The 21,757-nt window shown below is 40.1% G+C and overlaps 2 long non-coding RNA genes across 2 annotated transcripts; one reads left to right on the top strand and one right to left on the bottom strand.

Moving 5' to 3' along the window:
- The first annotated feature begins 1,852 nt into the window (after positions 1 to 1,852).
- Positions 1,853 to 2,641, top strand: LOC118561547. The gene is made up of 3 exons (XR_004930122.1): positions 1,853 to 1,954; positions 2,025 to 2,088; positions 2,153 to 2,641. It is a non-coding gene; the product is annotated as an uncharacterized LOC118561547 (long non-coding RNA).
- An 11,567-nt stretch (positions 2,642 to 14,208) lies between these two features.
- LOC110366915 lies at positions 14,209 to 20,967 on the bottom strand. The gene is made up of 3 exons (XR_002427080.2): positions 20,930 to 20,967; positions 20,364 to 20,389; positions 14,209 to 14,715 (listed from the first exon to the last, which is right to left on the bottom strand). It is a non-coding gene; the product is annotated as an uncharacterized LOC110366915 (long non-coding RNA).
- Positions 20,968 to 21,757: the final 790 nt, after the last annotated feature.

The raw sequence follows: 21,757 nt of genomic DNA, 5'->3' as shown, positions 1-21,757 counted from the left end.
GAACCAGTCCTCACCATCTTGGAAAATAGTGCGTCGTTGCTCAACAGCGGGTCCACTGAGTGACGTCACAAAATGGGAGGTGACAGTACTATTCTTGACCAAGATGGGTTCCTCCACATAAACATGATTAAATGTAAATTATTCTTAATTAAAAAAACGTATAATTTATTGCACAGCATGTAGTAGTTTTATATTAAAAGTACTTTCAGCAGTTTGAATTCTGATTTTGACCGGACTTCTCCGTTAAAGTTTTCAGAAAAAAACGACGTGAAAATTAATTCAATAATCAGCGAGTATAGTTCACTAAAATTGATTCTGCACCTGGTTAACACATTACACAGAGCGGAGTTGTCGACCTCCCCAAGATGGCGCCCCTAAATCTCGTCAGCGCCTATAGGCGGGAGTGGTCAATGCGGGGTCTACTCTTTATATATGTCTATGGTGGGTTCTGCCTATGCTGCGATGCGTCAGAGAGTCCGCAGTGTTAAATGTGGCAAATCTGCAGTTACTCAGTCACTTAAACAGTATCAGAGGGACTTTAATCTCAGAATATACTTTGTATTCGTAATATTTTTATTTTTGTAATATTACAAGTTTATTTTCGTATTCCAATTGGTTTCATTCTCCTGAATTTATTCTCGTAAAGAATAAAAATAACTAGAAAAAGCTGTTCCTGCGTAACAGCGAGTGAGAATGCTAATCTGCAGAATGATTGAGCAGAAGATGCAGAACACATTGAAATCAGATTTGAAGAATTTGAAAAAAAATTAAGAATTTGAAGGAATTTGAAGAATTGGAAGAAATTGAACAATTTGAAGGAATTTGGAGAATATGAAAAAATTTGAGGGAATTTGAAAACATTAAAAAATTTGAATAATTTGAAAAAATTTGAAAAATCTGAAAAATCTGAAAAATTTATAAAAAATTTGAAAGATTTTGAAAATTTTGAAAAATTTGAAGGATTTTGAAAAATTTGAAGAATTTGAAAATTGAAAAATTTTAAAATTTGAAAGAAAATTGAAAAATTTGAAGAATTGAAAAAATTTAAAGGATTTCGAAGGATTTTAATAATTTGAAAAATTTGAAGGAATTTGAAGGAATTTGAAAAATATGAAGAAAACAAGTAATTTGAAGAATTTGGAAAAAAAATTAAAAATGTGAAGAATTTGAAAAAAATGAAGGAATTTGAAAAAATGTCAAGAAATTGAAAAGTTTGAAGGAATGTAAAGATTTTTTTTTAAAATTGAAGAATTAGAAAACTTTGAAGGAATTTGAAAAACGTGAAAAATTTGAAGAATTTGAAGAATTTGAAAAATTTAAAGCAATTCGAAGGATTTGAAAAATTTGAAGTAATTTGTAGTATTAGTGTTAGTAGTGCTAGTAGTAGTAATTGTTGTATTTGTAGTAGTAGTATCAGTAGTGGTATCAGTAGTAGTAGTAGTAGTAGTAGTAGTAGTAGTAGTATCAATAGTTGTAGTTGTAGTATCAGTAGTGGTATCAGTAGTAGTAGTAGTAGTAGTAATAGTAGTAGTATCAATAGTTGTAGTTGTAGTATCAGTAGTGGTATCAGTAGTAGTAGTAGTAGTAGTAGTAATAGTAGTAGTATGAATAGTTGTAGTTGTAGTATCAGTAGTGGTATCAGTAGTAGTAGTAGTAGCAGCAGTAGTAGTATCATTAGTAGTAGTTGTTCTAGTAGTAACAGTAGTAGTAGTAGTAGCAGTGGTAGTAATAGTAGTAGTAGTAGTAGTAGTAGTAGTGGTAATAATAAATAGTATGCTGCCACTTTAAGGCCAAATTTGGCTGCCGCATATAAGCAGGTCTCCACCTACCACAAGGCTGCATGCATTGTGATACTGAACCCAGCTGCTTCTCATTGTGGGTCAAATTGTGCTGGACTCCTTTGTTGCTCCTCTGACTTCTGGATTGACCTGTCCTGTTGTTTGCTGGCAGGAAGGTAAAGGCTAATGTGGCTCAGTATTGTCCACACCAGTTGAACAAAGCCTTCATTTAACATTTTGTCGCAGCTGCACTGCGAAGGTGGAATTGGCGATTTGTTTACCTGGCAGCGTGGTAATTCACCAGTCACAGGTACGCAGCTACTGCAGATCATGGTACTAATCAGAACATGTATTAATAATCTATTTTGTTTTAGCCATCTGACGAGCCTCTGACCAGCTTTCAACATGGAGTGACACTTGTTGCTGTTTTGCCAAGAAAGAAATGTTTTAAAAAAGACTTATCTGAACTTTTCCCCTGCTGTTAGGGGCATCTGTGGCACAATTAATGGGATGCAGTGCAATATTGTAGTGTCATTGTATCACTGTTTCTTATATGGTTCTAATTTTGTTTCATTTAGGGACTGAGGCTTCTGTGGTGGCGGTGGTGACCCCTGGTGGCGGTGTTTTTGTTGTGTGTTTTGGAGCTCCCTTTCCTTGTTTGCTGTGTTTTGTAGTGTCCAGGGTGGTCCCATTTCTTCACTAGATGTTGCCCCTCTTCTCACCACCTTCCTTTCCATTGGTAAGCCTCGGTTCCCATTGAGATTTAAACATTTGTATATTTTATTTTTTTCAATGCATCCACTGTTTTAACCATTCAAGTTTAGGTTACTGTTAAATTAAAACCATGTAACTTTAATAAAATTTTGTGCAAATTTCTATATCGTGTCTCCTTTCCAGCAGAACTTACCTGTGTCTGCATTATTTTCCTGGAGTTATTCCAGGTGGCGTTGTTGATCTTCCATATTATAAACTTCAACATTTGTGTTACCTAAAAGAAAATCCACCCTCAGGTTGCCACAATCAGTAGTAGTAGTAGTAGTAGTAGTAGTAGTAGTAGTAGTAGTAGTAGTTTGAAGGAATTTGCATTGATTTCAGTGGGAGCAAAAAAACGCACAAGAAGTAAAAATACTTTAAAAAGTATAAAAGTTGGCATAACCATGAAATATAGCAGTAATGTCGAACGAGCTGAATGTCTTAGTACCACAATTGTCGAAATCGGTTGAAGTATGCAGAAGAACTCTCAGAAGAACCAATCTTTCCACAAAAGGAGAGGAGAAGGAGACGAACAGAATCTAATTGTCCAGAACAGGGATAGAAAAAATTTGAAGTCAAGTTAAAATAAAACTACAAATAATAGTTTACTAAAGTATAACAACAGTTTATAAAATAGTACCAATAAAAGAGGCCTTTAAACATGGTGTTGTTACAGACACAAAAATCACTTCACATTAAATTCAATTTAATTCAATTTATTTTTATAGCGCCAAATCATGAAACATGTCATCTCAAGGCACTTTACAAAATCAAGTTCAATCATATTATACAGATTGGGTCAGATTATACAGATTGGTCAAAAATGTCCTATATAAGGAAACCAGTTGATTGCATCAAAGTCCCGACAAGCAGCATTCACTCCTGGGGAACCGTAGAGCCACAGGGAGAGTCGTCTGCATTGTACATGGCTTTGCTGCAATCCCTCATACTGAGCAAGCATGAAGCGACAGTGGGAAGAAAAACTCCCCATTAACGGGAAGGAAAGCCTCCGGCAGAACCGGGCTCAGTATGAACGGTCATCTGCCTCGACCGACTGGGGTTACAGAAGACAGAGCAGAGACACAACAAGAGAGACAAAAAGCACAGAAGCACACATTGATCTAGTAATCTGTTCTACATTAGATGGTAAAAGCGGGTGAGCCGTCTTCTCTGGATGATGTCACAGTTAACAGAACGCCAGACCAGGTGTACCTACTATGAAGATAAAAGAGAGAGAACAGAAAGTTAAAGCAGAAATGACAACACATAATGCATAATTGAAGAACAGTAGAACTCTATAGAGTGAGAAAATTAGATCCTCATATCCTTCAGTAGCCTAAGCCTATAGCAGTAAAACTATAAAGGTAGCTCAGAGTAACACGAGCCACTCTAACTATAAGTTTTGTCAAAAAGGAAAGTTTTAAGATTAGTCTTAAAAGTAGACAGGGTGTCTGCCTCACGGACCAAAACTGGGAGTTGGTTCCACAGGAGAGGAGCCTGACAACACATTGTTGTTTTATGTGATTATATTGCAAAACAGGTTTTAGGTAACATGGAGTTCATGGAATACATATATTACAGCAATGATGAATAACATACATGGACACATAAATGCTTTACTCAGGTGTAGTATCAAAGGCTTTTCACATTGTGCTTAGACCAGAGGTAATATTCCCACTTTTTCTGTGCCCACTTCAAATCTAGGTTGACTAAAGCTTATACTGACCTATAGATTCATCATGTTTTTTTTTGTTTTTGTGTGGTGTTTCATACAAATTTCAATCATTTTTGTACAAAAATACAAACACAGGATTACACATCATTACATGTGGCCTGTGTGTGTTTTTTACACTAGTTTTGGTCATTTTACAAACATCTGTCAGATTCAGAATTAATCTATGTTTGCTTGACTCATGTCCTAAGTTTGGGTTTAAAACTGGCCGGTTCTAATTACACAGATGTGGAAAACCTTTTTCCATACCAACTTACCAGCTGATACCCCACAATAGGACAGTATTCACACAATAGTGTGTCACACGTGAATAATAAAGAGTTCAGAAAATAATTACTTTTTTAAAATTGGACAGTGGTCAAAAATATTAACAGATGACCTAGTATTACACATTACAGAAATTACACATTTCAGAATTACACCACTTCCAGATTACAGTTAACACACCATGAGGGAGTCCTGTCTGATTCCCATTATAATCATGACAAAGACAATCCTGTTCATGATTACATTTAGATGTGAATCGTTTAAAAGCTAACTTAATATCTTAAAAAGAAACCATATTTGAGGAAACCTGATGGAGAAATATATGACACATCATTCTGAAACATGGCACAAAGCTGTCCATAGATGGACAGGATAAAAATGTGTAAATACTCTATAAATTCTAGAGTTTACATTTGTATGGTTGTTATTTGATGAATTTGGTCATCTCTGTTGTTTGTCTAAAGAGTTAATGAGCAATAAGTTGTCGTGAAGATCTAAATGTTCATACACATAACCTTTGTTGTTGCAGGCCTTCAGCAGAAAAGCAGGAGTATTTTTATTTCTGAGGCTCAGTGTGAAGGGATGCTGCTGCACACAGGACAGGAAGTCAGATAAACAAAGATGGCTTTGATTTGTCGGCAGCAACATCTGATCCCAACCAGAAACGTAACAGCAGCTTATCCCAGCTGGAGAAGGAAGATATTGGCCTGCAGAAAGGAAAGGGGTCCTGAGAAAGCAAGAGGAGACATACGTTGTAATGACGTTTAATGTAGAAATACATTTCACGTGATGCATGAAAAGTATTTACCTTAGACATTACTGCAGAGCACAAACCATATCACTGTTTCTCTTTAGCTGAGAGGATGTCAGCATGAAGGAGATCCAGCAAAGGAAGGCAGAACTATGACACAAACTGTGACCTATAATATAAAATGTGTTATCATGAATAAATACAGCATACCCAGCGAAATGAAGAGAGTTTATGTTTTTACAAAGAGAAGACCTCCACTCTACATTGTGATTGCTGAGAAGAACCCCAGTCAGTGGAAGCAGGAGAATGTTCCTCTGATCCAGCAGCTCACTGTGACTCCAGCTGATGTGGCTCTTTTCAAAGATAGCCAGGTGGTTGGCTTAGGGCAGAATTTGATCCTGTTTTTAAGTGTATGATAGCAAGAAGTAGGAGATTCCTCCATGTCGTTCATGGAGACGATTAAGAACTGAGTTGTGCTGGGGCATTCTAATGGAGGATACAGGAGACCACCTATCCTATTTGACGGAAACACATCTAAACAGTTATAGTGGAGTTATAGTTCTTTGATTACCCAACCCACCTCACACCCCCTTTTCCCCCCACCCCAGTGGGGTACCAGCTGGTATGTATTGTTGGTACATCAGGAAGCCGGTGTTCCACACAGAACATCGGCTTTCTGATGTTTGTCTGAGTCCTCCTAATTAAAGCAGCTTTTATAGAGCTGCTAATACATTGATGGTCTACACACTTATTAACCCTGACCCAATCCACTTAGATGAATGTACTGGCCAAAACATGACATAAAGTTTGTCTTTACTATATTCGACTACATTCTTACCTGGACAAAACTTCAATATCTGGGAAAATCTCAATATCTTCCACAATTGTCATTGTTGGGAAAATTCTTAATGTCTGGTTAAATGTAATCTGTGAAAAACTAAAGACGCATATGTTATACAGTAGAGTAACAACTAAACTGTTGCCTTAATTACATTTAAACTCTATAGTATACTCAGTGTCATCTATCAAATAAAATTAGCAAAATATTAAGCAAATAAAAACAGAAACTCATATACATCGGCTATCAGCCTGAAATAAATAGTAACCCATTTACACTTTTTATTATTCGCTGCATGAACACCAACACAATTTAAGAGTACTTTTCAATTAATTGGATTTTAGGAAAAAACACTCCTTCAAACATATGAAATAGAAATTGTTTGCATTGTTCGTGATTTTTTTTTTAGACTCACCATCTTCTTCATGTTTCAGTGGTGGATAGAGCACAAAACACTGGGTTGTGGTAGCTGTAGTAGGTTCTCATGACACCTGAATGAAGACATTGCTGTGGCTGAGAAATGAAAATGACATCAAGTAGTGTGTTCTTGTCTGTGGTGGCAGAAGTGATCAGCTGTACATATCCCCGAGACCGAAAGAGATCCAGAATTGGCTTTGATGACCCGAGTATCTGATTTTCATTGAAATCTCCACACACAATGACAGGATGACAGTTTAACACGTCCAGTGCATCTAAAAGACTCACCAGATTTTCCAGGAAGGGTCTCAGATTGTAATCAGGAGGTCTGTACACAGCTACAATCACTGCCCTGAATGGAGCTTCAACCCTCAAAGCCACAAACTCCAGATCAATCACATTGTGGAAGTACTTTCTTTCAGACACCTGAATGTGGTTTCTCACATAAACAGCAACTCCACCACCACCTCTGCTGGCCATCTGTGGAAAGTTAGTATAGGACGCATGTCTGTTGCGTTTGAAGATGTTAAAGCCATCCAAATGAAGATTTTCTGCAACAAAATAGCCTTTCAAATGAGTTTCAGTCAAACATAGCACATCTGCCAGGCACAGATGCCAGGCAGATGTGCCAGGCACGCTTGCTTGTCTCATGGTCTGAAGTGCTGCAGTGACTTCAGGATTGGCAAATATTTTATTTTCCTCCAGATCATGTAGATATAAACCACTGAGAGAGGTCACCCTGCTGAGAGCTACATATGCCATGCCTGGTTCAAAGATTTTTTTGAGCGACACCACAGCTGCATGTGTTGTGAGGCCCTGAGTTTTATGAACTGTGCATGCAAAGGCCAGCTTTACAGGAAACTGTCTACGTACCACTCCGTTCTGCTTCAGATTCTCCTCCGTTCTCTCAATGTAAACCAGATTTACAGATTCTTGAGGTCCACTTTGGTTTCTGGTGACACCTGTCTGAAGATCCATTGTCAGGCCCAGCTTAGTGATGTGTTGATCATCCTCTGAAGTAACAACCGTTGTTAGAGTAGCAAAGGCACCATTAACCAGGCCATTTTGCACATCAATGTTTCTGGTGAGCATGACACGAGCTCCTTCAGCAAGTTTTAGAGTGTCTGCTAAGTCACTCTAAAACTTAGAGTGTCTTCCTATTCTTCCTGTTCGTTGATCTTTCTGGAAGTCATCTGCATCAATAGTGAGAATGTTAGAATGGAATAAAGCCAGTGTAGCTGAGTTGTGTTCATCAACCTGCTTATTAGTAGGAAAGATGTGCAGAACATCCATGGGACAACAAGCTGGTTCAGTAATTGTCTGTGACAACAGGTCTCTGTCAGCCTGAGACAGTTCATCAGCCTTTTCTTTCACCCGAATCCTGTTTAGCATCTCTGCAAAGGCAACATCGTCTTTCTGTCTCATGATCTCAGTCAGGGTGATCATCTGAAAATGTTCTTGCCACAGGTCAATGTCAGCTGGATTGTGTACGCATAGACTTTTAGATTGTCTCACCGGAGGTAACTGATAAAAATCCCCAACGGCCAAAACTGACAAACCACCAAACGGTCTCTGATTACCTTTGATCTGTTTAAGTCGAGCATCCAAGTAAGCAAAGAGCGGCTTCGAAACCATTGAGATCTCATCGATAATGATGATTCGAGCATTGAAAAGTTCAGACCTGAGTTCATCCAGTTGGTTACCAAGTCCCTGGATTGGGGGTTTCAGACTGCGTGGAAGCTTCAGTAAGGAGTGAAGAGTTGTTGAAAGCTGCAGTTCCAGTAAAAGCAGTGAGAAGAACCGTTGGAATTGATATGTCCATCTCCTCAGAGAAGAGCTGCAGTTTACTCAGTATTTTACGTGCCTCTGAATATATGCATTTGATCAGGTGTGACTTTCCTGTTCCAGCCCCACCATTAACATAAAGGAAAAACGGTTCTGGATTCAGACCACACACAAGTTTAATGCACCAGTCTCTGACAGCATAGAACACACAAGCCTGCTTCTGGTTCAGGTTCTGATACATTTGTCTCAGCACAGCAGGATCCATTGCTGGAGGTTCTCTTATGGCTCTCATTTCCGTGGCAGCAGCAGACTCAGGACAATAGTCAGGCACATTTTCCTGTTCATTGTCTGGCTCAATTGCCTGCAGATCATTATCACACTGCAACCTCACAACTTCAGATTCAGGAGCAAGATTACACCATTCATCCATCACATGGTCTCTGCTCTCCTCAAACTCTTCAAGCGCATTCTCAATGTCCTCAGTGTGTTTTTCATATTTGTCTCTGTTTCTTTTGACCACATTCTTCACTCTCTCAGGACGGTTTGAACCTGGTAGTTGGACATAGCCAGAGTTGTAAAAAGACTCGTAGGTTGGCAGATTAGCACTTCGGATTTCATACTCAGATCGGTGAGGGAGGTACAGTCTCAGTAATCTAGCATAAAACTGCTCGGGATGTTTCTCCTTTGAACAGTGATAATATCTAATAACAGAGGGCTTATCATTTTTCCTCCTTTGTACAAATCCAAGCTCATTAAGAAGTGGTAAAACACCATCGCTGTTCGCCTTTTCTGAACTGACAAACCTGCAGGTGGCAGCAAAATCAGCCAAGCACATCTCCTCATACTCTGCTATTTCGGGTCTGGCTTTGTATTTGTCACTCAAACTGGTCATCCAGATATTAGAAGAATCTGATGGGATGTCTTCCAAGTATGACATGGGGCGACTCATTTTCACAGGATTGTCATCGGTCGGTATGAACACAACACTGCGAGAACACTTTTTCATTTTTATTCCACATGCACGAGTCACACACTCCTGAGCGCTGATCTCTCTCTTTTTTGAGTAGGCCTGCATGACAGCTCTCATCTCATCGCTCTCATTGACTCCGTCCATGTTGGAATTATCTATGACTGTTTTCAGGTACTCTGACAGACCACTTTCCTTTTTAGTGATGTATTTGGTCAGATACTGTATACAGGAGTAAGCGTTCAGCATGAAAGACACATCAATGTTACTGTCCCAGGCTTTAAGCAGATGTTTTTTTGTAGGCATTAATCCAGCAGGCGTTTGGATCACGCTTCAGGTAGATTGCAGTCTTTTTGTTCATAGTCCTGAGGCAACTTTCATACTCCGCCAGTGTCAAGTCACATTGAGAAAGTACCTGCTCTAAAGTCATGGAAGCAACTTCAGGTTCATTCAGCAGCTGCATCAGAGGTCTTAGTTTGATCTTTGCACTTTCAGTGTCATTTTTCTCATCGGGTCTGCTGATCATTGTTCTTCTGCAGGGGGGCTTTGGAAAACCAAACCGACAACCAGAGTTCACACTTTTGAAACAAGAGCTAGTGTGGTTCTTACTGTGCTTCTGAACTTCTGTGACTTTCTGGAACAGCTCAGGTTCGGTTTCTGGGTCAGGAAGTTGTGCTGAGATATATTTATCAACAAAATCACACACAGTTTGATCATCAGATTCATCTAGCTGAGGGCTATTCTCAGTCCAAATCAGACAATGGATGTGAGGACTTCCTCTATGCTGAAACTCAACTCTGTAGAAATAGTCAATCACTCTCCCCAAAGGCTGAGCATCTGACAGCAGCAAATCTCTGAACAGTGCCTCAACACGCTTGTCAAACAAACGCATGCAGGTGACAGGGTTGGATCTCAGAATCTCACATTTTGTAGCCCAGTCAAGCGCTTCAGTATCAACATCTTCACCTTGTTGTCTCTTTATTGCTTTAATAACTTCAGGCCATCTGAATTCAGCAGCAGAAAAGGTACAGAAGAATGTAGGATTCCCCAGCTGTCGAATTTGGGCAAACAGATCTTTAGTGGTTTTCTCCCAGTATGCTGGAGTGCCTCTGAGTGGTTGCATGAATCTGACCGCATCTTTATTTCTCACCAGTCGCTCAACCTCTCGTTTGTCCTGTAACATGCCTGAAGTTATTCTGCGTCCATCTTTGGTCATAGTCTTTCCTTTCCTTAGCTGTATGGTCATGCTGTTGTGAGCCAAGTGTATCTCTGTCACAAACTGTGCAAAGAACAAGTAGTTTGGGTCTCTGGCAAAGCGATCATCGACATGAAAAAGCCGTGACTTGAAATAGCCACTTGGGGTGACTTTAATCAGTCTTCTTTTATCTAAAGTATTCTCTCCCGTAGGAAACTGTTCGGGGTCTTGAAAAAGCTGACAGGATTATTTCTTTCAGCAGGAGCAACACAGAAAATGTTATCTGAGAAACAGAGAATCTCTTCTGATATGTCAAGGGGCTGAAGGCATGACTCTAAAGCAAAGCCTCCATTTGGCAGATCACCTTCTTCTCCATCATTTATTTGCTGCTGTGGTATCTCACAGTCATTGTCCTCATCATGTTCAAGCTCATTTTCACACAGAGCATTTCTCTCACAAATATCGATTTCCATCAGATCATCTTCATCGTAGTCATCCTCATCCATGCTAACATCATCATCATCATCATCATCATCATCCTCATCAGGAAGTGTTACATAGCTCAGCTTCATTTCTGATAGTTATATCCTTATACTCTGGATGAATCTGCTTCAGTTTCCTTAGTGCACAAACTAGTTTGGGCCAGGTTACTGTCTGAAAAAGTTGGTGACCTCTGTAGGACAAACGTCGTTTAAGTTTCACTCTCATGACCTGAGACTCACTCCTCAGTCTGGGTAATGCATTTACTGTTTCTTGGACCTCTGATGGTACACACACAACATTTCCCCTTATCAGTCTTTGTCTGCCCTTTGGAAGAGGAATGATCTTTGCAAACGGAATACACTTAGCAATCAGATGTCTTTCCATTATATTCAGATCACACAGTTCACTGGGAATTTCTGCCAGCTCCAGGTTGTTTGCTGCAGCTAGGTTTGGCATACGTCCTTTTTTTAGATGATTATGGCAGGTGTGACAAATCCACTCTTTCCTTCTCTCATCAGGAACTGTGCACTGTTCGTTTCTGCAGCTTTCATTGCAAACATGAACATATTTTCCTCTCAAACACTGTTCAACCACATCTGGCTTCTTTGTGTAATTTGACCTTGTACAGAGTCGTACTTGGTTGGGAAATGAGGCCTTATGACACACAGTGCAGACATAAGTGGGACCAGCCTTTATATTAGATCTGAAAACTGATATGGCTTCATTGATCAGTCTGTCCTCAGCTGTCTCATGTTGGTGAATCTGTGTTTGTCTGAAGTCTGGTTCACTCTGACGGACTTTGTTCATCTGTCTGTATTTTCTCTTTATGTTAATTGCACATCTCATTCTTTGCCTCATCCTGAATGACACATTGTTATTGTACCTCTTTCTCATCAGTTCTTTCATCAGTCGTCTGTGTTTGAGCCTGAATTCTGTATTTGCATAGCGCTGAGTAATATAACTTCGCTGTCTTCGTTGAAAGTTTTCACTTTGTCTGTAGCGATTTAATATGTATTTTTTTTTGTCTTAGGGCAAACCTTTCATTTTCTCTATAAGAGTTCCTGATGTATGCTTTTTGCTTTTCTCTGAATCCTTCTCTCTATAAGAGTTCTTGATGTATAATTTTTGCTTTTCTCTGAATCCTTCTCTCTATAAGAGTTCTTGATGTATAATTTTTGCTTTTCTCTGAATCCTTCTCTCTATAAGAGTTTCTGATGTATGATTTTTGCTTTTCTCTGAATCCTTCTTTCTCTCTATAAGAATTTCTGATGTATGATTTTTGCTTTTCTCTGAATCCTTCTTGCTCTCTGTAAGAGTTTCTGATGTGTGATCTTTTGTTTTCTCTATATATTTCACAAATGGCATAAGTTTCCCTTTCTTTCCTTTTTTGATTCTCTTTTCTCTGCAGAATTTTTGTCTCTGCTGTCATTCTTTTTCTAATTTTTCTCCTGTCCTGTTTACTGACTTTAGATAAGATTTCCTTCAACATTTGAGGACGAATGTGATGAGACATATCAGTGGGTATAGAGTTTGATAACGGAGCTGAATCAGTCGGTTCATCCTGAGAAACATTCTGTGTCGAGGATAATGTTGTTCCAACTGGTTGTTGAGCGTCTACATCACCTGGTATTTCTGATGGAACGTTCTCAGGCTGATGGATGGCTCTCTGTGCAACTGACGCATGAACAGCTTCATCTGACAGAAGAGGTGCGTCTGAAACAGCATTTCTCTGGTTTGATGCGTTTTCACTGGAAAATGACAGGGGCTTGAGTTCATACAAACAAGATGACTGCGTGTTAAACATTTGTTGGCACAACTTAATTCTCTGAATCATGTCTGTCAGATGGGTAAATTTCAGCATCACAGCAGTACCAAAGTTGAGCAGACTGGATGGCATTCCATTTGTTTTTCTAGCATGAGGGTCAAAATATCCGTAGTGGCCAGATCTGCATCTGAAAACAGCGATACATAACCCTGACATGATCAGTAGGCCATACTGCACATTTGATGATAAGCTGCTTAAGCCTTTTTCCAGACTGGGAAGATTGTCACCACCTCCAAGTGATCCATACACAGACATGCGAGTCAGATCTACCTGATACCTTGACCTGCGTGCAGTCACTTCACCTGGGAGCTCATCGGTTGCCAAATGGATACTGAGAGGAAACCTTTTTCTGGCCTGTCTGTACAGGACATCACCTTTATCCAGAACAAGATCCAACTCGGGTCTAGTGATGTTTTCATTCTCATGAAGAAATGCCAGAAACACCAAACTGTTGGTCACACACTGACTGTTCCTGAACTTTCCATATTTTAGTGAAGCCTGACTGCGTGAGGCGCAGACATGCGTTACAGAAGGCTCACGTTCCACATTGACTATGCGTTCATGAGAAGGCCCAGGTGCGTTACGTCTTTTCACCACGTCAGCATAAGACACCTGCTGTTTAGTCTGCTCTACCTGTGCTTCTGAATCAGACTGCAAAGATCCCACAGCTTGGTTTGCATCAGAAACAGCAGCAGCACTGGATAAGCAATTGTTTATCTGCTTACCATCAGAAGATTCTGCAACACTCATAGCATCTCTGGGACGTCCGTTCTTAACACATTCGGCATAAAGCTGCTGAGATACCAGCCTGTTGCTCTCAGAACCCACACCTTCTGCTCTTTCATTCACAGACTCTTTCTCTTTCTGCCGTCTCAGCTTCTGGGACTGAGAACGCTGACTCTTTTTTGGCATTTTCGGTACTTTATAATGTCCTACCTTAGCTTAAACACACTGATACTATCAGATTTTACCCTTGCCTTTGATATTTCTAATGCAGCGTTGGATTTTACCAATATCTATTAATTTCTGTTAACAAATGTACACACTCTGCTCGAGAGTATAAAGAGAAAAACTCACGAGCTGAACAAAACTAACGTTCTAGAAGAAATTCACAAAACGTAACTACTTCTAGGTAATAGCAAAAAAATATGTATATTAAATATATCTTACAGTTCTTCAGATATAGCAACTAGTTGAAAATAATTTATTTCTCAGAAAGGTCTTATAAAACTAGCACAATAACCAATAAAACTAATTTATAACCAGTAGATGGATGTATCAGTGTTCAAATTGACTGTTAGCTTTAAGAAGCACACAGAAATATTACTTTTTCTGTCAAACGCTGTCCTAAAGATCAGGAGGTCAGCAGCCGCAGTGGGATGACAGAAGCCTCTGATAGCTGGATTCCAATCAGGTCAAAAAGCAAACAGTCACTGTAGATTCAGATTTTATTTAATCAGGAACAACAAACCTTTGGGAAATCCACAGAACAGCAGCTCAGGACCAGATTCAGCACCAACAGCAATTCTCAATTCATTCAGAACGATGCAGGGTAACCAATAAACCCCAATCAAGCACTTTTCACTTGTTTTTTACATGAAATAAAATCTCAAATTTTGATTCAACTGGAAACACAGAAAGATAGAAGAGAGACAGTAAACACTGGTTGGGAGAAATCAGCAAATACCAGGTTTGTAGAAAGAAAGTAAACTCTGGTCACCTGTAGACCAGGTTTCTGAATTAAGGAAAAAAACAGTTCACCTATGGGGATAACTGGTTTATGTAAACACATTTATTAGATTAGAAAGACAGGATAATGCACAGTAAATGGTGTTCCAGATGAGTTGGAACAGGAAAAGGAAGGTAAACACAGCTGGAAACAAAATGTCCGATAGTGGTAAGAAGAGGCTGCTCCAAAGCACACCTGGAAGACAAAGAGACATCCGTCAGACAGCTGTGATGATCAAAAACTTTCAGTGAAGCAGCTTCTGGCTCAATGTCTTTTCAATGGTCCAAATTATGAAAATGAGTTTAGCTGCTACGTTGTAGAACAAAATGGAACGAAGCTTTCACATATAAACTGTTTGCTAGGTTTTCATGGAGACTTTAATAGCCATGATTCAAAGAGACTCAGAACACCCAAGATATCTGGGGGTCTAGTATATTAACTGCTCATCATTTGTGTCTATATGGGCTGCCTTAAAGTACTTCTTGATTCTGAAATTATACAAGTTGCTATATATTAGAAAGTTCATATATTAACATGACCTGAGGGGGAAAAAAATAAAAATTTTGATGACAAAGTGGATTTTTAAGGCTTTTTAACACTAGGCTTTTAAAAAATGTATGCGCCGCGTGTCACGTGACCGATGACGTCGTTCCTTGACAAGCGTTGATCTGTTTACATGGCAACAAGTTACTTCCTACTTGCAAACTCGCTTTTCTCAAACACAAATAGACAGATAAAACATGGTTAAAAAGTGTGTGGCTTATGGTTGCTATAATACCAACAAGGATAATGTCTCCCTAGACACATTTCTGAACCTGAAGAGTCCTGGAGGTAACAAAATCCTCGCTCACTGGAATCGGCAAGAAGCCGGTAGCCTCTAACCTTTGGTTTCAGACGCACAGTTGCCTCACGACTCCTGAGCGAAGTGTCTGTCCCACTCAAACCGAGATCCCTGATCACCCTGAGCCCAAGAAGCTCTCTGCGCTCAGCCTAAGCTCACTAACGCTGCAGCCCGTCTTCCCCACTCATCGCACAGTGGGAGCGGAGAAACCTGGCTGTCATCGCAGCAGCCTGCTGTGAAGCGATGCCCTGCTGCCCTAGAGAACCCTGAGGCGTTTAAAGCCATAGTGGGGATAGACCAGGGGTTAAAGCAAAAATAATCAGTTTGACTGAAAAAGGTTTCCCGTCAGCCCACATATTCCCGGGGCCGTTGACGTCATGCCACATTAGTTTCCTCACTTGATTATTGTGCAAAATCAACTTTAACCAAATCTGGTAGTTTTAAAATATTTATTGATATTTCCTGTATCTCTCCCACCTTTCAGTTTTAGAGTCTTGGACTCATCCTGGACAGCCTCTCCATAATCTCCTTCACTTTTCACATCCACCTGGTTAACTTTCATCTCTACAGCATCAAGTTCTTTTTTCACACTTTTGGCAAACTGGTCCACAGCCCACTCACCTTTCAACTTTACAATTACAACTCTTTCTCCCCTGTCCCCCAGAAAACCCTCCATAAACTAGAACTAGTAAAATAGACAGCAGCTTGCATCATTACATCACACCTGTACATTAACTCCACTGTCACATTCAATATAAATCAATCCTATGTTGTGATATTACCGCCAGGATCATCAAAATAATTGATCTCAGATTGAATTCTGAACAGTGGAAGGGTCACAAAGGAATTCCACTCTGCCCGTAACACGAGACTCTCAAGGCTTGGGTGGCCCTTTTTCCCAGCAGGAGGTCAGCTGTGACCACTCCTGCTGAGATAAAACCTTCCTCCCATAGACAAAGAACTTCTCTTCTCTTCGCTCTTCTCCTGACTCCAAGCTGCTGAGACACACACCTCCACACCCTCTGAGGACCAGCACTCAAGGAGGGGGGTGGGGGTGGGGGGGGGGTGGTGGGTGGGAGCCATGTGACTGAAGGCCTCCGGGAACCATCGATGGGGCCTGGAAGAGGCCGCGAGCTAAGTCAGAATGAGCCTTTCTGAAACTCAGTTCCTCCCTGGCATAGGGAGAAACTGCCAGCCGATTCAAAGATAAGTCTCTCACTTCTGCTTAAAACAGATGCCGAAGTGAAGGAATCCGTCTATGCCAGCTTTGTTCTGCTTTCTCAGCGCACCACAGACGGAGCTGGTTCCAGGCAACGCAGAGTTGAAAAGCCGACACAGAAGCAACATCCCCATGCCGAGGAGAGATCTGCTCAAATTGGACTGCAACCGGGGTCAGAGTCTGCCTGGAGGACCAGGCCTCCAACCCAGACCACGCCGTTAGCCACATGCTGCTTCAAGGCTAACCCTAGCCTGCCAAGAGCCAAGCGCTAGCCCTAGTCAAAAACTTCCCTCCTTCAACGCTCCTCCTGTGAATGGCCAAAACTGGACAAGACTGACACGAAACAAAGGACAGAGGTTTGGGCAGCGGTCTGAGGGTGAAGTTAAAAAGGTTTATTGGGAAATGTCTTGTGAACCGTGTATACCTGGCGTTTTGAACAAAGGCTAGCAATATAGCATTGCTAGCATTTGGTACCATGTCACTGTCGAGTGCGTTTTACCAGAAAGGTTACCTCCACAAGGGTTTCATACATTGATGGGACATTAATATTTAATTTATCCAGCCACTCAATACGACTAAAATTAAAGCAAAAGCTTTCATTTGTTAACGCAGAGCGTCCGCTAGCTAATAGGATATTAGCCTTGCTAACATCCGGTCTCGGACATTTCAAAAAGGAGTTCGTTTTAAAGCATAAAGCGTAACTGTTCTGCCCCGCCATCCTCCGATGGTGTTATGAGCCTTATTCCCACATCAATATGGTATATTAATGCCGGTTTTCAAGATAATTTTGATAACTATAGATTTTAACCAGGTTAGCGACGATCGCTGTAGCGACCCCTAGCAGCCGGAGGTAAAATTGCATAAACAAAGGCAAGCGATTCTGAATTTAATGATTTTACAGGACAAAACGGTCCTCAGAATATTATTTCAACAAATAATGTTTTGTTTGACTTGGGCTTTGCATTGTGAATGGATTGAAATACATGGCAGATGTTTTTTTTAACTCCATTCCATGTTTTTGTTAATCAGATCTGCAGTGAACCAGGATTCACTGAAGTATTCTGATTATGATCAACCACTTTTGTTTGTCTTTTGTTTGTTTTGCATGTAAATAGTCCCTTAGCTTAGCTTCTTTTTATCTTCATTTTGCTTTGTAGTTTAGTTAAGTTTCACTAGCCTAGTAGAGAGGATTTATTAATTGAAATATTGTGTTAATTCAGGTAAACAGCATTACATAGTGATGTTCTCTGGATGTTCATTTTATTTCTGTTATTAAATTCTTGAACTTGAAAAGAAGCTATCACTCCTTTATTCTATGTGTGTGCAGGTTTTGCTGTTAAAAGATCGCTAGTGCTCGAATTCATCCCTTTCAATCGTTGTCTTGATATCAGCTTAAGAGCTGATCATCACCAGACAATACTTAACAGACAGAGAGTTATTTATGAAACATTAAATAACTTTTAACAGTGTATAATTGCACAACACCTATGAACCTACAAGACCGACCACAACCTTGGTCAATGCAGGACACATAACCAACACTATGATGATGTCAGACATTTTAATATGACACAGATCGCACATTACAATAATCAATCTCTGTGTTGCCCCTTATTGCATAGCAATTAATTATCACAACTCCTGAGTTTATAGAAAGGCAATATTTAACTTTATGGAAGCTTAATAAAACAGTTGTATTTTAGCCATGTGACTGGAGACCTGTCCAGGAAGGACGAGGACCCCTCCCCCCTTTCTAAGTTTATCAAAAAAAACGCAACTTCTTTTAGAGATAAACATTTTTAATTAGAAAAATGTTATTAAGCTGTTGCATAAAAATAAATATTGTTAAAGGTAATCTTGGCTGCTGTAGCTTGTCTGTCTGGCAGGTGTTTTTGGGTTGGAGTAAAAATGCGACCATAGATCCACAGACAGGAGGCTTTCTCACATGTTCCTGGTGAGACTCGCTTCTACGGTGTCGCTTCACATTGCGCTCCACTCTGTGTAAAAATAAATAACTTCATAAAAACCTCTCTGAGAGTCGCTTTTCTCTGGTCTCACCCAGTTAGAACCCGTTCTTCAGTCCATGTTGTGGCTGCAGTTTATTTATCTTTTTGATGTAGTTTCCTAAATAATCTGTATGCATTAAAATCCTTGTCATTTTGTTTAACGAGTGTCCTGGAGCTCAGTGGCTCATCAGGTGAAGCTGCTGCATATTGACCCACAGCCGCTCTGACTGCAGCTCTGCAGGTTGAATTTATTTTTTATTTACTTTTTCCGAATCTGACCCTGTCAATGCAGAGCACTGTTTCACATTCCGAACCTTCTTCTTCTTGAAAAAAAACAAACAAAAAAAAAAAAACGTGTCAACCAGCTTAGCCTGAGATTGCGCGTTACTTTTCTTTGACTTTTAAACAAAACATAAAAGTGAATCATGAAGAGATTCCTGGTTAGTCGCTGCGTTTATCAGCCAAATTACTGGAAGCAAGGGAATAAACGCTGACAGGCGACGTGACCACAGGTGAAAGAAACTCATTAATTAACTGGAAGAGCAGCAACAGACACACTTACCGAGGGAAGTTGTTGTCAGCTGTTCATTTACTGAACTTTCTGAGTTGATAGTTCATAAATTCAAAGAAAACCTTCAACCAGCGCCACTTTTATTCATGCATCTGTGGCCATTTGGAGATGTTCTTCTAAAAAATCAAAATGATTGAACACCGATAAACCTCAGTGGCAGATCTCCGCTTTGCAAAGACCGGCCCTACTCTCTTTCTGATTGGCTAATGTCCCGGCTCTGCCAGATTTTATTGGCTTAGAGGTCCACACGGACCCTTAGAGCAGTTTCTGTTTAAAACCTTGAATAAAAAGTCTAGGCAGAACTTTTTGCGCTAATTTACCAAATTACGAAAATGTGTCGCAGCAACGGAGAACTTCAACCCCTGGGATAGACCCACAGCCTTTTTCGGTTCCAATTATACACCAGCAACCCTTTTCGTTTATTCCCCTAAAATGTTTTTCTCAGACTTACCCGAATCGTAACAGACTCTTGCGCTGTCTTTCATGTTAAAATCATCACTTTGTGAATCCACATTTGAACTTGTCGTTGTGTACTCCATTGTACTCTCTGGAGCTTAGCCTGAGCTATGTCAACGAACTATGTGATCGTACCACGTGACCCAGATTGTGGATTTTCAGCCTAGCAGTCACCGAAGGGCAATTTTTAGTCCTTAAAAAACCTTTAACAGCGCAATCACGATGTTAATGCCACATTTTTTGAAAATATGGTCACTAATGCATGCATTTCCGGTCCAGGGGGGACCCGCCTCCAGTGCCAGCTCTAGTGTCCAGCGAGGCGGTCCAGGGGGACCCGCCTCCAGTGCCAGCTCTAGTGTCCAGCGAGGCGGTCGATCTCAGAATCAAGAAGTACTTTAAAGTCAGCCTGGCTGCTTGTGTCGGATCAGAACCATCCAGATGCAGTTAATTGGAAACACCTACTAATGATCCCTGAGCTTAAAGTGTTTGATGACACATCAGAAGAACACAAAAAGTAATTCGACTGAGTCATGTTTCTGACAGTTGGATCAGAGGACAACCATCCGAACCCTATTCTGAGGGACTTTACAAGGCCATGTTGGTAGATGTGTTTTTCAAATTTTTAATTCAGTTGACTTAGGTTGGATCAGCTGAGTCAGCAATTCTGGTAAAGACCGAAAAACACTGATTAAAACAAACATTCAACCACCTAGACTGAATGATGGATGAACTGATCAGACATCAACTCACCAGCAAAAGAGTTCTTCTCCAGTTGTCTGTGAGAAACAGAGAAAAACAGTTGTTTACTAATTGACCCTAAAACCACCACAAAACAAGGAAAACATATATTTGAAGATTCTGTGAGACAGAAGGTCAGATGCAAACTTTGTTGGTTCCCGATTGCTTCTCTGAGGTTTAATGCCTCATGATCAGGACATTTTTAAAAAGCACAGAAACAGACAATTGAGATAAAATGCAAAACATACCTCCACTCAAAAGCTATGTTTATGTGCACAGAATTTCACAATTGGATTATTGTATTGGGACAGAAAAACAAAAACAATTGCATTACACCGTAGATATGGGCATACAATCAATTAATCTGATCAGAATGTGTGTTTATATGCACCTGGCTTTATTCAGAAGAGAACCTGTGTGATATGCACATTGTCAATTTAATCTGATCATCTTATTCTGATTGGCCTGTTTACGTGATGTATTTTTATTCCAATCGTCTATTTGTTGTCAGGACTTTTGTCCATGTAAATGTAGCTACTGATAGATGGATGGAGCACACTGAATACACATTTACTTACCAGCAAAGCAGAAGTTCTCTTGTCTGTGGTTGGAGTTGTCTATGGCTACAAGAGTAGAAACAGTTTGTTAGGAATTGACCCAAAAACTATTGATGGGAAGATGAAGGCTTTGGAAGCACTGAGGATTTCCATCAACTGCTCTACACTGAAGTCAGAGCATCAGGCTACTAGATTTACTCGACAGTCCCATCAAGGTAAAGCATCTAAATCCCATTAATTTTGACTCATGAACTCAGAGGTCTGGAGAATCAAATATGGATCTATTTTAGCAAAAGAAAAATAACTACCATTATACTCAGGTGCTGATTATCAGCCCCTCCGCCAACTGTTTCAGAATAATTCAAACATGCCAACTTGGGCTGGACGTTAATTCAATAACAATATATATCGATCAATAGATAGAAAAAAAGGGTCGATAAAAGTTTAATATAGAGACAGTTTTCCTTTCAGCCTATCATATTAGTTGATTCTACAGTCACTACTTCCTCTGAAGCAATCGTAATCGCGGACCCAGGCACGCCGTGGTTGTGCGCAATTCTGTTCCCCCATGGAAATCTGTTTCCCCTGTGTCGGGAGCGCGCATTGCAGCGAGGGAGGCTGGGCTGAACACTGTCACGTGACGTCCGATAGATTTCTCGGTTAAAACCAAAAATTAAAAAAACTCAAATCAAGATTGTAAAATTTACTTTAATCGGTAGCTGTTTCCAAAATTATAAAATACACACCACAAATTAATAAAACAAGGTCTTTAAACATTTTCTAAAAAGTAAAAAATCACGTGATGCACATTTGCATTATTGATTGAAGGACTAGCAAGTCCGCTGTGTT

Source organism: Fundulus heteroclitus, unplaced genomic scaffold (genome assembly GCF_011125445.2).
Source record: "Fundulus heteroclitus isolate FHET01 unplaced genomic scaffold, MU-UCD_Fhet_4.1 scaffold_66, whole genome shotgun sequence".
Taxonomy (NCBI): domain Eukaryota; kingdom Metazoa; phylum Chordata; class Actinopteri; order Cyprinodontiformes; family Fundulidae; genus Fundulus; species Fundulus heteroclitus.
This window is presented reverse-complemented; position numbering and strand designations above follow the sequence as displayed.